Source organism: Aquila chrysaetos, chromosome 5 (genome assembly GCF_900496995.4).
Source record: "Aquila chrysaetos chrysaetos chromosome 5, bAquChr1.4, whole genome shotgun sequence".
NCBI lineage: Eukaryota > Metazoa > Chordata > Aves > Accipitriformes > Accipitridae > Aquila > Aquila chrysaetos.
The window spans coordinates 37,461,640-37,478,155 of record NC_044008.1 but is presented as its reverse complement, the minus strand read 5'-3'; the positions used below and the strand labels follow the sequence as shown (position 1 = coordinate 37,478,155).

The window sequence follows — 16,516 nt, the reverse complement described above, 5'->3', positions numbered from 1 at the left end:
AAATCTCAGTGGGACCTTGAGCTTTTGGCTCCCTCAGGGCTTTCCTCAGCATGATTAGACATTTAGCTCCCTACAACTAACTGAAGGGGGGTTGTAGTGAGGTGGGTGCTGCTCTCTCTGTCAGGTGGCTGGAGATAGGACGAGAGGAAATGGCCTCAAGTTGTGGCAAGGGAGATTTAGGTTAGATATTAGGGAAAATTTCATTACTAAGAGGGTTGTCACACATTGGAATAGGCTGCCCAGAGAAGTGGTTGAGTCACCATCCCTGGAGGTATTCAAAAAACGTGTAGACGGGGTACTCCATAACAGGGTTTAGTGGGCACAGATGAAGGTTGAACTCGATGATCTTGAAGGTCTCTTCCCACATAAATGATTCTATGATTCTATGATTAGCAGCCTTGCCTTGCTGTCGGGTCAACGGTTTAATGCACTCTCATCTTCCGTCCTTTCCTGTGCTCCCAGCCCTGGGACTGACACCAGTGCCCCTTCTGCTGCCCTGTGCCCACCAAACCTCTGCAGCTGTCCTGAGCGCTGGACCCTGCCCCCTCTCTGCTCCCTTGGTCTTGATGGCTGCTCCTGGATGAGGGCATCCAGCACTGGCTCAGAGAATCACACAACACCTCAGGTGGAGAGCATGCACTCCACGCAAGGCTCAAAGCAGCCTCAAGTGGAGGAGGCTATTCAGGGCCTTGTCTGCTTGGATGTGGGACACCTCCAAAGGTGGAGACGCTACAACACTCCCTGGGCAACCGTTTCCCATCTTTGATTACCACTGTGTGTGGCAGTACTTGTATTCCCACCTCTGTCCATTGCTTCTGGTGCCATCCATTTCTCTGAGGCTTTTCTGTCTTTCTCTTGCCTGCTTGTTTATTTTCGGTGCTCTGGTATCAGTTCAGGGAGCTCCACCCACAACTGGCAGTGCCCCGTGCATGGGGACAGACTCACGGTCATGGGAGAGAGCAGGTTCTCCCTCTTCCTTTCTCCTGGGGTCAGCTGGGATAGAGTTTACTTTCACAAGGAGCTGGAGGGGACCCAGCCAGGACAGCTGACCCGAACTAGCCAAGCTCGATACTGTATGATGTCATGCTCAGTATATAACTGGGGGAGCTGGCGGTGGGGGCGGGAGGGAGAAGGGATCACAGCTCAGAAATGGGCTGAGCATCAGCTTCTGTGTGGTGAGCAATTGCCTTGTGCGTCACATGCTTATATATTCTTTGGACAGCAAGCAGCCGTGTGGTGCTTAGTTGCCAGCTGGGCTTAACCCACGACATCCCTGCAGCTATGTTGGCAAACTGAGGGGGAGGAGAACAAACCACCACGAGACTCCAGCAGTGCTGCACAAAGTCTTTAATGAGAAGGAGGAAATGCAGTGGCTCGGAACAGAGACCGAGAAGCACGTCTGCAGGGTTCCGGGAGGCACAGAGAATGGCCCATTTCCCAAGGACAAGCTCCAGGCAAAGCGCTTGCCTTTCCCCATTCCGATCTACCCGGTGGCAATGCCAGCCCACCAAGAGCAGGCCCTAACTCCGGCACACTCCCTCCGTCAGCAGGAGGTTCAGCAAAGCAGAAGAGAACGAGCCCTCTCCTGAGGAGCTCAGAGCAAAGCAGAGCCAGAGGAGACACGGCGAGGCCTGCAGTGCGGCGAGGAGCAGCAGGCACAGGTCCCTTCTGCCAGGTGGGATGAGGACACTCAGCCCACCTGCAAGCCGTGGCTACGCTCCTGCTGCTGCAGGATCCCCGTCTTCCTTGGTGCTCCAAAGGGGATGATCTGCTGGCTTCAGCAGTTCAGACCGCAGCGGGTGGGAGGCAGACACAGCCCTGACCCCCCCAGACCAAGGGAGCCCCCAGAAGAGATGGGAACCCCCCCGGCGCTGAGGGAGCTCCCAACAGCAGCTGACAGCGAGGATCCCACGGCTGTGCTCTGAGGGAAAGAGGTGAGGATGGGGCCCGGCAGGGTCACCACCACCGGGGAGGCCTGGATGGCCACCGTCGAGTCAGCGCAGCGGGCGACACAGGGCTCACTGCAGCTGCTTGCAAGTGGGGTTGGGCCGGAGGCGCCGCAGGGCGTTGGGAGACAGGGTCTGAAGCAAGACATCTCTCGGCGAGGGAGGCAAAGCTGAAACGCAGAGCAGGCAGGGAGCACGAACATCAGTATCAGTCTGTCTGTCTTTTCCTCAGCTCCCTCCGTGGAGACGCTTTGTTTTCAAAACACCCAGTACGCCTACAGTTCCCACAGCCATCATCGCGCCCTCCGAGTTGCACGGCACAGGAAGGCTGACCCACTTTTGGAACAGGCCCCAGCGCAGTGGCTCTAAAGCGCCCGTGGAAAGACCGATCATACCCCATCTCCATCGTTGCTTTGAAGATGGCACTGGATGCACTTGGCCATGTGGTTAGAGACCATCAGCTAAAGGTGCAATGCTGGTGGGCAGGCCTCCCTGCAGCTGAGCCCCACGGATCCCCTTCGGCTTGAAAGAACCCTCCGCTTCCCACCTCTCCCCAGCCACCTCCACCAGAAGGCAAAGAGATTGCAGCCCTTCGACAGTTGTATGGCAGGGCAAAGCTGAGGCAGCCCAAGCATCAGCCTCAGTAGCCACCAAGACAGCAGTTCAGCTCACAGAGAGAGATGGAGCGGACTCGGGCTTACCTTGCTCCTCGAGGAAAGGGAGGCAAGAGAGGAGGATGCAGAGCCTGGAGCAGCGCAGGCTTTTATGCTGTGTCCCAGAGCCCTGGCGGGGGGGGCCACAAACATTCCTTGCTCATGAAGCATCTCAACACCTAGTAGACACACAGGAGACTGTGAGTAAGTTTAAGCAGAACGTCAAGACTGCACAATCCCATATGGGAGAAGAGCCCCATCTCACCAGGGATGTGGCAAAGCTCAACGTCAAAGGAAGTCCTTTGTGGGCTGGAAGGAAGACCCCTGTGGGCCGGAGCGACAGCCAGGAGGACCTAGCTTACGCTCATCAGGCTCTACCACAGCATGGTTTTGTGATCAAAGAGATGCCCGCGTCCGTCTCTGAAAGAGACCCACGCCCAAATTGACCTGTTTTGCTCAGCAAGGTCATCCCAGAGGCCTGGATGGCCTGCTTTTGAGGAGAGGCTCAGGGCAGGGAGCCAAAAGCTCACAGCCCTTTTTCCTGGGTGAGGGATGGGGTGGCCCATTCCATGCATTTCAAACTACAAAGGCACATCGGATCAGTCTCCCAGAGCACCTGGGAGTCATCGTGATGTGGAGAGTTGGGAAAAACCCTGAACTCCAGGCAAACATGAGTCCACCCTGCGGTGGACTTCAGAGGACACGTTGCCCCAGCCTGAGGCGTACCAGGATACAGAGCTTATAGTCCCAAATTGCCGCTTTCGTCAAGGGCTTTTCCACACATTTTAACACCATTCCTGAATCAACTGGTGCTTGTATGCAACTCCTGCATTTGCTGTCTTCCAAGGCATTGCCTTTTGGTGGTTGCTCAAGGGGCTCATGTGACTGCCAGGTGCTCTGGGAGACTGATCCGATGTCCCTCTGAAAATTTGAAATGCATGGAATGGGCCACTCCATCCCTGACCCAGGAGAAAGAGCCACGATCTTTTTGGCTCCCTGCCCTCAGCCTCTGCTCAAAAGCAGGCCCATCTAGGCCTTTGGCATCTGGGATGACCTTGCTGAGCAAAACAGATTAATCTGGGTGTGGGAAGGACACAGTCACTTAAAATCTCTGCCACAGCTAGCCTGAGACTCTGAGCCAATAGGTCTTAGCAGGGCTGGGAGACAAATTAATTATATTGATGTTAGACGATATACAGTGGGAGCAAAACATTTCAGGTGAAAGAGGCAAGGGCTTAATCACCAGAGAGGCCTCGGCAAGCTGCAACTACTAGGTGTTGAGATGCTTCATGAGCAAGGAATGTTTGTGGCCCCCCCCCAAGACTCTGGGACACAGCATAAAAGCCTGCGCTGCTCCAGGCTCTGCATCCTCCTCTCTTGCCTCCCTTTCCTCGAGGAGCAAGGGTAAGCCTGAGCCCGCTCCATCTCTCTCTGTGGGCTGAACTGCTGTCTTGGTGGCTACTGAGGCTGATACTTGGGCTGCCTCAGCTTTGCCCTGCCATACAACTGTTGAAGGGCGGCAATCTCTTTGCCTTCTGGTGGAGGTGGCTGGGGAGAGCTGGGAAGAGGAGGGTTCTTTCAAGCAGAAGGGGATCCGTGGGGCTCAGCTGCAGGGGGGGTCTGCCCACCAGAATTGCACCTTTAGCTGATGGTCTCTAACCCCATGGCCAAGTGCATCCACTGCCATCTTCAGAGCAACAATGGAGATGGGGTATGATCGGTCTTTCCACGGGCGCTTTAAAGCCACTGCGCTGGGGCCTGTTCCAAAAGTGGGTCAGCCTTCCTGTGCCGTGCAACTCGGAGGGCGCGATGATGGCTGTGGGAACTGTAGGCACACTGGATGTTCTGCAAACAAAGAGTCTCCACGGAGGGAGCTGAGGAAAAGACAGACAGACTGATATGGAGGTTCGTGCTCCCTGCCTGCTCTGTGTTTCAGCTTTGCCTCCCTCGCCGAGAGATGTCTTGCTTCAGACCCTGCCTCCCAACGCCCTGCGGCGCCTCCGGCCCAACCCCACTTGCAAGCAGCTGCAGTGAGCCCTGTGTCGCCCGCTGCGCTGACTCGACGGTGTTCATCGAACCCTCCCCGGTGGTGGTGACCCTGCCGGGCCCCATCCTCACCTCTTTCCCTCAGAGCACAGCCGTGGGATCCTCGCTGTCAGCTGCTGTTGGGAGCTCCCTCAGCGCCGGGGGGGGTTCCCATCTCTTCTGGGGGCTCCCTTGGTCTGGGGGGGTCAGGGCTGTGTCTGCCTCCCACCCGCTGCGGTCTGAACTGCTGAAGCCAGCAGATCATCCCCTTTGGAGCACCAAGGAAGACAGGGATCCTGCAGCAGCAGGAGCGTAGCCACGGCTTGCAGGTGGGCTGAGTGTCCTCATCCCACCTGGCAGAAGGGACCTGTGCCTGCTGCTCCTCACCGCACTGCAGGCCTCGCCGTGTCTCCTCTGGCTCTGCTTTGCTCTGAGCTCCTCAGGAGAGGGCTCGTTCTCTTCTGCTTTGCTGAACCTCCTGCTGACGGAGGGAGTGAGCGTGCCAGCGTTAGGGCCTGCTCTTGGTGGGCTGGCATTGCCACCGGGTAGATCGGAATGGGGAAAGGCAAGCGCTTTACCTGGAGCTTGTCCTTGGGAAATGGGCCATTCTCTGTGCCTCCCTGAGCCCTGCAGACGTGCTTCTCGGTCTCTGTTCCGTGCCACCGCATTTCCTCCTTCTCATTAAAGACTTTGTGCAGCACAGCTGGAGACCCGTGTCCATTTCTCCTCCTCCCTCAGTTAGCTACGCGCTCTGCAAGGACGAGCAACTGGCTTCTTTCCTGAGCTTACCACCAGTTGTCATTAGAGCTCCCTGAACTGATACCAGAGCACCAAAAATAAGCAAGCAGGCAAGAAGAAGACTAAAAGCCCCAGAGAAATGGAGCGTGAGTCCGTAACCTGCTCATCACAGCCCTGCAGTGTCTCCCAGGGTCAGCCTTGCGTCCCAACCCTGAAAGCATTCAAGAGCTGTTCTCATTTCTTCTGCCAGTGTACCCAGCGCTTCTTGCATGTATGCTCAGGAAGCATGACTTTCACTGCCTCCCCCTGATTACCCACTGGCAGAGGATAGTAGCAGGCTTATGAACTGGCCTGAGATGATAACATGGAGACGTGTGCTCAGCTGAGTTGTGGAGGGTGCCTTCCAAAACAGGCAGGGACAAGCTGCCTCTCTGACCCTGAATCTCAGCTAGACTCATGGCATTTGGAAGTCAGGTTTATGCCTCCTTTCCTTTTGCTGATGCACCTTGCTACTCACAGGTGTTTTGGAGGCAAGAAGCACCTAAGCTGCTCAGCAGTAAAGCAAGGCCTCCTACGTGCAAGCATGCAGCCAAGCACAAAGCTAGATCCAGTGTCACAGTTAGTTGTGCAGATTATGCATTACTCTCCTCAGCGCTGCACCACAACACCTCTCAGCGGTCACTGCTGCCCCAGGGGCATGAATTTTGGACCAGGGGCACATCTTCCCCTGACCGAATGCTGTTGCTTCTGCTTTCTCTCTTGGTCCAATCCGGTAGCAAGTGGAAAGCCTTCTGCAAGGTGTCCTTCCTCTGCAGCAGACCTCGATGTCTGCATGCTGGGTGTCCTTACAGGGATGCCACCAGTGTCTTTGTGTGGCTGATTCCCACTTCTGCACAGCTAGGGGCTCTGTCAGCCCTGCCAAAGGGACACTGAGGTGATTAAGGACTTGGCTCATCTGTCATACAAGGACAGGCTGGGGTTGGTTAGCCTGCGGAAGTGAAGGCTGAGGGTGCTGAAGAGTGGACAGGTAGATTAAAGGAGAGAGCGCCATCCTCTTGTCAGTGGTGCCCAGTGGGAGGGCAAGAAACAATGGACAGAGGTAGAAATACGACAAATGTCTCACACAAAGTAACCCCATTTTACTGCGGGGGTGGTCAAAGACCAGTGTCCCAATTGGTGAGATGTGATTGTTAATACGGACATTTGAGTTAACGTCTCAGTCCTCTCAATTGTTGTTCACAGTCTTTGTATGAAAAACAGCCATTGCAATTCTCTCTTTCATTGGTGTTGTGGGAATAAACTCCAGGGGATGGGTATGGAGTGGAAGGGAGGAAAGCCCTTCTTTTCATGGCTGGACATAGGCAGCATGATTGCCAGATGGGGTTAGGGTGGGCATTTCAGCAGGAAACTGAGCACGCACAATCACAATCCCACTCTTCATAACTCCACCTATTTGTAGCACTGCCAATGACAGAGTGGGAGTCTGTAAATACTGTGCTAACACAACCCCACCACCCAGATTGGGTTTTGACTATCAGCACAGCAAAGAACATTGCAGTTCTTGCTTTAAGCAACCCTGGAATCAGAGACTTGAGAAGCTTTGTCCCCTTTAGGTAGAGAGTCTAGTTGAGAGAGGCTCCTCAGGTTTCCCTTGAACTGCAGGCCATAAGCTGCAAGAGAAGTGAGGGTGTCTCAGTTCTTAGTTACCAGGAACATCACTACACCCAATTCCAGTGAACTTCAGGACATCTCTGCAATGTCGGAGCCTGGACAGGTTAGGTCAGCCTCTCCAGGGTGACTTCAGAAACTGACAGACAGGCCTCTGAGCCATTACGTAAGGAGCAGGCCTCCTGCCACCGCACAGCCCAATTGCATTGCTGGCCTCATGAAGCACAGCCTGTCCCTTGACCACCACCTAGGCATTATTGATCTTCCGTTGTACCCTGCCATGCAGCATGCTTGTCTTGACAGGTGCAGTTCTGTGCCAGGCCAAAAAAGCCTCTCAGCTGGCTCTTGTACCAGCACTGCAGTGAGGAGCCTAGGCTGGAGCCCTCCCAACAGGTAGAAAGCACTGGTCTCTCTTGGTCTTAAGGCTGCAGGGAGGCGAGGGGCTTGAAACCCCAGGGGAAAGCTGGCATTTTTTGAGCAGAAGAGCCTGCCTGCAGAAGATGTAAGGCACCCACCCTGGAGCCAGCCTGAAGAGTTGTCTGTCTGCCTTGGCCAGGAATCAAAGCTGGGTCAACGGCTTGCAAGGCAGCTGTGCTCACCGCTATACCACCAATGCAGATTTGGGCAGTGCTGCCTCCTGCTCCTCCACTTCACAGACTGGCCAGCCTCCTCCCTCCAGCCCCCCGCACACACACTGCCTCAAGCTACTCTTTATGCTCACCCTCTTGGCTGCAAACCACCTCCCACCCTTGCTCTGCATGCAGACAGGCACTGCCAAATGCACCATCTCCACACTGTCCTCTTGTAACCATTTTTGCAATATGCCTGCTGCAGAGCCAAAAGGGAATAGGAACTACTTTCATCTAATTATGGAAATGTTTAGGCATTGGACAATGCTTGCCAGTGCTGGAAAAAAGCTCTGGACATACCTATTCCACCAAATCAAGCTCTCTGCAGTCTCCCTTTAAATCATCCACACCCCCCCATTTATCCTCCTTTTGCCCCTCCACACTTTTCCTCAGCCAGGCTCTACCTTGCCCTTTCCATGGACCTCTCCCACTCTTGCAAGCCATTCCCTCTACACACCAACAACCTGCACAGCAGTCGTGGTTTTTCTTCAGGAGTTGACACCACCCTATGTCCCCAAGAGGCTGAAGGTGCTGCTGGGAGGTCACTACCTTCCCTGGAGGACTCTCCCCATGTTAGTACTTAGAGCAGGCTTGGAGTCCTCCTCATATAAATTTGAGAAGCAGTAGGATGTAATATCCCACTCCACAATTACCACCATACCTGGTTGTCTCCACACAGCTGCCTTCTCTTCTTCCCTGGAAACAGCACAGATGGCAGCTAGGGATTGAAATCATCCCTGCTGAGGCACGATGTCCCAGATGCTCAGATGAGGACAAGGCACTGGAAGCTGCAGTTGTAGCCCCCAGGGTTACACCTCTCAAGACCTCTGGAAGCTGTCATGCTCCGTGCAGGTCTGAAATGCAGAACTTCAAGTAAAGCCTAGCCCTGAAACTGCCAGGGAGCCGGGTGTCATTGCACAGGGCGCGTGATCAGCAGGGCAGAGAGGGCTGGAGCAGGTAGTTGTGGCCGAGTGGTGAAGGCGATGGACACGGTCCCCTTTTGGCTCCCTGCAACTGACCACGCTGCAGCCCGCAGTGGGACTCGGCTCCACACTGTGCCTGGTGCCCAGGGGGACAGTAAAAGCCCCTTGCCTACAGCACTTGTCCTCACCCCACCCCCGAAACTGCTGGATGAAAGGGAAATCCTGCTCCCATTGACAAGGTAGGCATGTTGCGGGAAGAGAACAGACAGACCAGTGCTGAGCATGAACCATGACAGGAGGTCCCCTGTTGGCTCTTGAGCAGAACTTAAGAGCCTGATCACACCTCACACCCCAAGCAGAACAACCCTACCAGCTGTCCTCCCTAGGCCTGAACCTACAGCAGCTCGTCTCCAAAGAAAGCTTGCACAAAGTGGCCCTCATTGCTAAAGATGAAGAGGAGGATACCTCATGGATCTGAGATCTTGCCAGCACTCACAAAGTGCCCCTCACTTTAGGTCTCACAAAGGCAGACTGGTGTGGAGCAGCAGTGTCACAAAATGGTGTGGTTTGGACCGCTTAAAGAATCACCTCCGATGGTATTAGCAAAAATTATTTAATAGGAATTTATATAAAAGCACGGCTTCGCAGAATTCGATGGCAAGGTTCACTCTATTACTTAATTCATGGATGAAATGCACACAGGAAAATTAAGTTATATATAAATTAAGGTATAGAGAGACCGAAAATGCAATAGGTTAAAAAAGCAATATAGAAAGAAAAATCGAGTTAGAATTGATTTCTCGTGATTTGTACAGAGAATGGGAATCTAAAAAGGGTAAGGGAGACCCTCCCATTGAGTCACAAGGTTCAGAGAAGACCCCCTTGCTTTCTAAACTCCTGTCAGAGTCTAGGTGCATCTGGATCAACTCCTAGTCCCAGAGTTGGTCAACAATTTATATTTAAAGGGATTATGAGTATAATAGCAGCCTGAGATTCATTCAGAGTTGAATAAAGTTCCCAACAGTGATTTCAGTATAGATTTGAAAAGCAATAACTTGTAATATACTTGCTAGAGGATATTCAGGTTAGTACGCACACATGCATAAAGGCACTAAGAGTTATACATAAGCAAGTAAAAGAGGTATACCTGTTAAAAATTCCCCCTGAGTTCCATGAAAATATTCATGTCGAATGCTTCAGTATCCTTCTCAACTTGCGAAGGGTCGAGCCTCAAGGAGTGGAGAGCATCAGCCCAGGTCTTGTTGGCTTTCAGCGACAGACCTCCGATCTTCGCAAACAGAAAAGTTTGTGAGCTCTGAGAGGCATCCCACTCAGAGAGAGATGCTGGTCACAGCCTGCTGCCGTTCAGGAGAGCTCAAAGAGTCTTACTTAGTACCACTGCTTATAGGTACAGGACGTGATTAGCTTTAGTCATCAAAAAATTACTGGGATTCCAGCTGCATTGGTACCATTTCACGTGAGTTACGATTCAGATAAGGAAGGCTCCCAGGCTGTCAGGGAATGACTTAAGATTCACATACGGGATGCTCCAGAGTTGTCAGGGGAGGACTGGCATGTCTCAAGGTTGTTATGAGAGAACTAGTTATCTCTAGTTCCGGTTTTTGTTTCTGCTGGGCAGCAGGAGTCCTCGAGACAGTCAGCATAACTCCCTCTCTTAGCTGTGTGAGAGTTCCTGGTACGGTCAAGGAATGCTTAACTGCCCCATTCATTACACTTACGCTAAGACCTAGCGAGGATTCCTGAGCTTGTAGTTCAGCCCAGACAGGGGGAAGAAATGCATCACCACAGGCAGGCAAGAAGTGGAGGGAAGAGCATCACCAAGAGGGTCTTCCAGCTTAGACTGCCCACAGCCTTCCTGGGAGGCCTTGCAGCATTTAAGACATGGCATGACCCAGTCCAGCTCAGCCAGCCCTGCGCTGTGGCGACTGGGAACCACCTCCACTCCCAGCAGTGCTGGGCAGGACAGGAATGGCACCAGGCACGGAGAGGAGGGGTTTCTCTGGCTCTTCGGCACCCTGCACGGTGGCGGGGGCAGCCCTCGGCTGTCAGGGAGCAGCCAGGGCAGGCCTGCGCCAGGAGGGAGGACAAGCCAGGAGCTGTGGGGGAGCACAGCACAGCACAGCACAGCACAGCACAGCACTGGCGGGGCAAGGCCCTCACCGCTGGTCTGAAAGGCAAGGCGCCAACTGCTAGACAACTTGCTTAGAAGAACGAACACTGCCTAGGACTAAGGGCTTTTACCTCAGGGTCAACGTGACCTGAAGACCCAACCTAAACTGGCTCTCACTGCCTGAGAACACCCCATGCAGATGATAAACCAATGGGAGATTTGTCTTTCAAAAAAACCCCAGGTATACGGCCACGGCCAGAACAGCAATCAGCCTGAATCTAGCATAAAGCCCCTCCACCTGCACGGGACATTGGTTTAGAACAATGAAGATTGACACCCCACTGAGCATCTGCCCACACCACCTGCCCGGGAGAAGCACATACTGATCTTGGGAGCAATAGCAACTGATTAGCCCACCCCTTAACACGAGTAATTTGATTGGTGGGCACAACTGTATTGTGAACATATACCAGCCCTGCTTTCCTCTGTCTCGGGGTCCTCTCCATGCATTAGGCTGGGGCACCACTATGTGCACAGCCAAAATAGAGGGATTAATTCCCTTGGTAATTCTATGCTTGGTAATGCTAAGCGTCCTTGTCTCCCTCCTCGGCCGGCAAAGAACGGACGTTGACGCCGGGCACAGCCCCACAGGCCCCTGGGAGCTGGATTTCTGGGCAGGGTGGCAGCCCTCCTGAGCTCGCTTCGCTGGAGAGCAGCTCCCCTCTGCCCTGCAAAGCAACAAGGCTGCCCCCTCGCTCCGGGGTTTCCTTCAGTGCCTGCAGAGCCAGCTTGGGTGGTCAAGAAGAAAGTCCCCATCCAGGGTTATGGGCAGGAGATGTGGGGAGAAGGGCAAGGCAAGGCAAGGCCCTTGAGCTACCCACCCCAGGCCCAAAGGAGGAGAACTTCCCAGAGAGCCAATCTTCTGGCCCGGGCGAGGGCCCAGGATAGAGGAAGGGAAGGAGGCACGAGGGCTGGCAGTGCCAGGGAGCATCGGGCAGGGCAGTGGGAGGTGCCGGCAGAGGTGCTGGGGGGAGCAGAGTGGCGCAGCGGAAGCGTGCTGGGCCCATAACCCAGAGGTCGATGGATCGAAACCATCCTCTGCTAATTGTCTCTTTTTTCCCCTCCTCCTGACAGCTGCTGCCTCTCCCAGCAACTTTTAACCTGCACTGCTCTAGCTCTCTGGGCACCCATGGCCGTGGCCCTCCCGTTCCCTCAGCCCCTTCTCCCTGCCACTGCCACCTTCTTTCTCCTTTGCCTTCTTAGGAGCCAGCACTCCCATAGTGCCCCTCGGCAAGCCAGACGGGTGGCTGTGGAGCAGCAGGCAGAGCTCCCCCCACAAGGAAGTGGGTGTCCTGGGGACACAGGCATTTCTCCCTTCCCATCCGGCAGCTCAGTCCCAACTTCCCAGCCGCAAGCAGGGACCTCCACGAATCTGCAGGTGGGGAGGAGGAGGACAAGGCTGGTGCTACTTTGGGAAACACCAATGCAATCGGCTTGACCATCTGGGGGTTTTCTCCATCCTCGTCCGTTTGCTGCCGTGCTCACTCGCAGCTCCAGCCAGGAGCAGGGCTGAGTAGGTATTCCCAGTGGGCACTGTATTGCCCATCCGTGGCTAGGTGTTGGTAGTGGTGGGGAGAGGGGCTGCTGCAGGGTGGCCTCTGTGGGGAAGAGCTGAGGGGCTGCCGGGCACCACACACACAGCTGGTTCCAGGGGCCTCCACAACACTGAGCCATCTGCAAAGCTTGGGGCACCCAGGGCACCCATGCTGGCTGGAGCAGGTGGCTATTCCTGAAGGAACTGCAACCTGCGGAGAAGGCACGCCAGCAAAGACTTTCCCTGACGGGCCTGAAGCCTGTGGAAGAGCCCACGCTGAAAGAGATTTTCCTGTTCGGAAGCGCAGCATGTGGAGAACCCATGCTGGAGTAGTCTGCAGTGAAGGAGTGCAGTTGAGCCTGGAAAAATTGGGAGGCATGGCGGTGTTTTCTTTGCCTTTTATTGCTCACTACAAGACAAAACACACACATAGCCCGAGCCTTTCCCTCTCTTCTGGCTGCTCAGGACTGGAATTCAGTGCTGGACACCCACCCCCTCACTCCCACGTGCACACCAGCAGGTGCTCTGAACCCTAGACTGTACCACAGGTCTGTGCAGAATCCATGCCTGGAGCCCAGGCCTGCTTTGTCCAGTGTCCTGCTCCAGCCCTGGGCAGTCCCTGATGCCAATCCACTCTCCTCACTGGCTAGTGCAGCTTGAGATTTCCTAGCAAATACCGCTCTCACACACACACACACACACACACACACACACACACACGCCCCCCCCCCCCCGCCCCCCTTCCCCCGAAAACCAGAAAAGCACAGTCTGACAGAAGTGAGCTAGGAGTAGAATGCAATGAAAACAAGACCAGTTGTATTCTTGTTCTTCACGTGTCTGGAAAGGGTTTCTAGGATGAGTTGCTCCTTCCCCTTCCCAGGGATCGAGGTGAGGCAGACCAGCCTGCTGATGCCCCCATTCTCCTTTGCGCCTTTCAGGAAGACAGGAGTGACAATGACTTTCTTCCAGGACTCAGGAACCTCTCCCAGTTGTCGCGACCTTTGAAAGATAATTGAGAGTGGCCTCTTCTATAGGTCTTCCTTGCCTGAGTGCTTCACGAGCTGGCAGCAGGAAGATAGCACGTGTATCTGCAGGTGAGCTCCCTGCTACCTGAGTACCTGACTGGCCAGAAGCCAGAAGATCGCTTGCATGTTGACTGTGAGGTCGCCTCTGGCTCTGCAGGCAATGGGCCATCCACAGGAATATCGCTTGTGCTAAGTGCTCGTCTTCATTCCATAGTGGATACCACTGCACGGTATATCTTTTTCTACCCAAACACTTCTTGGTCCAAAGGACGCGGACGGTCCCTGAGAGGGAGATCTGAGAACATGCGGGCATGACAGTGTCAAAAATGGCCATCAAGCAATCACAAAGCAATGGGAGAACCCACGGGGAATGACGCTGTCAGAAGTTGCCTCTTCCCTTTGTTTAGCGAGTGGGGGCTTCCTTGCCTGACGTCCTTCTGGGTACACAGGTAGGGTTGTGTTTGGGTTTGTGTGGCGGGGTTTTGGTAGAGGGGGAGGGGCTGCAGGGGTGGCTTCTGTGAGAAGCTGCTAGAAGCTTCCCCAGCTCTAAGTCAGACCCGGCTCTGGGCAAGGCTGATCCAAACAGCGACGGTGGTAGTGCCTCTGGATAACATACTTAAGAAGGGGAGCCTACAGTGGGTGAGGGGATTGGAATGTGAGAGAAACCGCTATGCAGATACCAAGGCCATTGAAGAAGGAGGGAAAGGAGGTGCACCGGAGGAGGTGATACCCCTGCAGCCCATGGTGAGATGGCAGGCTGTCCCCCTGCAGCCCATGGACGTGAACAGTGGAGGAGATGCCCACTTGCAGCATGTGAAGGACCCCACGCTGGAGCAGTTGGACGCCCCCAAAGATGGCCGTAACTCCATGGGAAAGCCCGCGTTGGGGAAGTCGTGATTGGAGTTCGGCCTGTAGAAATGACCCATGCCAGGGAAGTTCATGAAGGGCTGCAGCCCATGGGAAGGACTCACATTCGAGAAGTTTGTGAAGGAATGTCTCCTGTGGGAGGGACACCATGCTGGTGCAGGGGAAGAGTGAGGAGTTCTCCCTCTGCGGAGGAAGGAGCAGCAGAGACAATGTGTGGCAAACTGACCCCAACCCCCATTCCCCATCGCCCTGAGCCACTGTGGGGAGGAGGTAGAGAAAACTGGGAGTGGATTTGAGCCAGGAAGGAGGGACGTGTGGGGGAAAGATGTTTTAAGGTTTGGTTTTACTTCTCATTATCCTTTTTTTGATTTGATTTGTAGTAAATTAAATTGATTTTGTTTTTTCCCCAAATTGCGTTTGTCTTTTGCCCATGACCATAAGTGGTGAGTGATCCCTCCCTGTCCTTGTCTCAACCCATGAGCTTTTCTTTATATTTTCTCCTCATCCCACTGGCGCAGAGGGGGAGGAGTGAGCGAGGAGCTTTGTGGTGCTTTGTTACCAGCTGGGCTTAAGCCACAACAGTCATGTACCCCCTTCTCCTTTGAAGGGATCCTGTGCACCCAGGAGAGTTGGGTTGACACATGTTTGATTCTAACAACATTGTACCGTGGAGCCCTAAAAAGACTGCCGCTCCCCATAGTGTTGCATGATACCATTCAGAAGAAGGTGTTCTGTCGTTAAATGTGGACCCATGGGCCTTTTATGCTTTACAAGTGGTGGACGAGGCTAAAGGCACTGAGGATGATAGCAGCTGTTCAGATGTGAATGTTAATATAGACCTTTTGAGATAACTTAGTCTCTTAACTGTTATTTGCAAACTTCATATGAAAAACAGTCATGGCACTTCTCTCTTTCAGAGAAGTTATGGGAATAAAGTCCAGGGGATGGGTGTGGAGTGGAAAGGCGGAAAGCGCTGGTTTTCAGGTCTGGACATGGGCAGTGCGACTGCAAGGTGGGGTTAGGGTGGGCATTTTGATAAGGAACAGAGCATGCGCAATCATGATCCCCCTCTTTGTACCTCCACTTGTAGCATTGCCAATGTCAGAGTGGAAGCCTGTAAATTCTGCACTAACGCAAACCCCGCATATGACCCCACTGCCCAGATTGGTGTTTTGACTGTCAGCACAGTGAAGAACAATTTTCTTTATGCAACCCTGGAATCAGACACTTGAGAAGCTTCATCCCCTTGAGTTAACGAATCTAGTTGTGAGAGGCTCCTTGTGTTTCCCTTGGCCCACAGGCCAACCTGCAAGAGAAATGAAGGTGTTTTACTTTTAGTTGTTTCATACTCAAAAGGGAATTGAGGGGAGTTTTCATACAGTGCTACAAATCCTTTGTTTGCAGGGTCATTTTTTTTTTCTACCCACTCAGGAATTAGAGCTCCTTTGCCAGTGATGAAAAAATGCCCTATACAGCACAGTTCCACCCATGCAAAATCTTTTTCCATTCTGACCACCCACACCTTCTATTTCTTCTGTATTTTCCCCCTTTTTCTGTGCAGGTTTAGCAAGCATCGGAAGGCATGGATTAAGGTTGCTTTCTGTTTTGGAGAGGAGGGTTCCATTTGTCAGGCTGAGCAGCAGGTGGAAGAGCATCTGGAAAGTGAACATCTGACCTAGGATAAACTGAAAACTCTCTGGATGTTCTCTTGCTGCCATCCGATGGACATTTTGGGTACTCCCATTTCAGTCTGCAACAACTGAACAAGAAAGCCCCAAGCCAAGTAATTCTGCTGGCTCCTTGCTGCATCACATCCTAGAAGGTTGCAGGGAATGCCTGTGTCTCTCATGAAGTACCATTTCATGTTCACTAAAGGAAGGCGCTGCAGTGGATAGCAGGGAAGGGGAGGGAAGAGGGAAGAGGGAGGAGGGGGGGAGGAGGAGAACGGGTAGGGGAAGGAGAATTGGCTCAAGTGCATTTCCAAAGCATGCCAGATTAATGACCTGTTTGTGTCTGCCCACTGGCCATTCTGAAGCTCCCAGTGGGCAGGATGTGCTGTGAGAGTGTGCATGTCCAGTACTGTTTGTGCTCCCCCCCTGGAGCCTGGAGGGGCTTTGTGCCATGCCAAGAAACCCCAATGCAAACAAACATCCTTGGAGAGTGGGCTTTAGTCTGTTTGCCACCTGTGCCCATAGAAACAGCCTTAGTGTCCTGACAGTCAGCAATAAAGTTGCAAGAGTCTGAGCTGCCCATGACTTCTACATAGGGAATCTCCTATTGCTCTCCAAGCAGGATGATGCCTGGGGCCTGTGCTGAT

At 53.6% G+C, this 16,516-nt stretch overlaps 1 long non-coding RNA gene and 1 other non-coding gene across 2 annotated transcripts; one reads left to right on the top strand and one right to left on the bottom strand.

Moving 5' to 3' along the window:
* Positions 1-1,334: 1,334 nt before the first annotated feature.
* LOC121233351 lies at positions 1,335-2,730 on the bottom strand. Its single transcript, XR_005932534.1, has 2 exons — positions 2,648-2,730; positions 1,335-2,116 (listed from the first exon to the last, which is right to left on the bottom strand). It is a non-coding gene; the product is annotated as an uncharacterized LOC121233351 (long non-coding RNA).
* Positions 2,731-11,745: 9,015 nt separating this feature from the next.
* On the top strand, positions 11,746-11,817 carry TRNAM-CAU. The gene has a single exon. It is a non-coding gene; the product is annotated as a tRNA-Met (tRNA).
* The last annotated feature ends 4,699 nt before the right edge of the window (positions 11,818-16,516 follow it).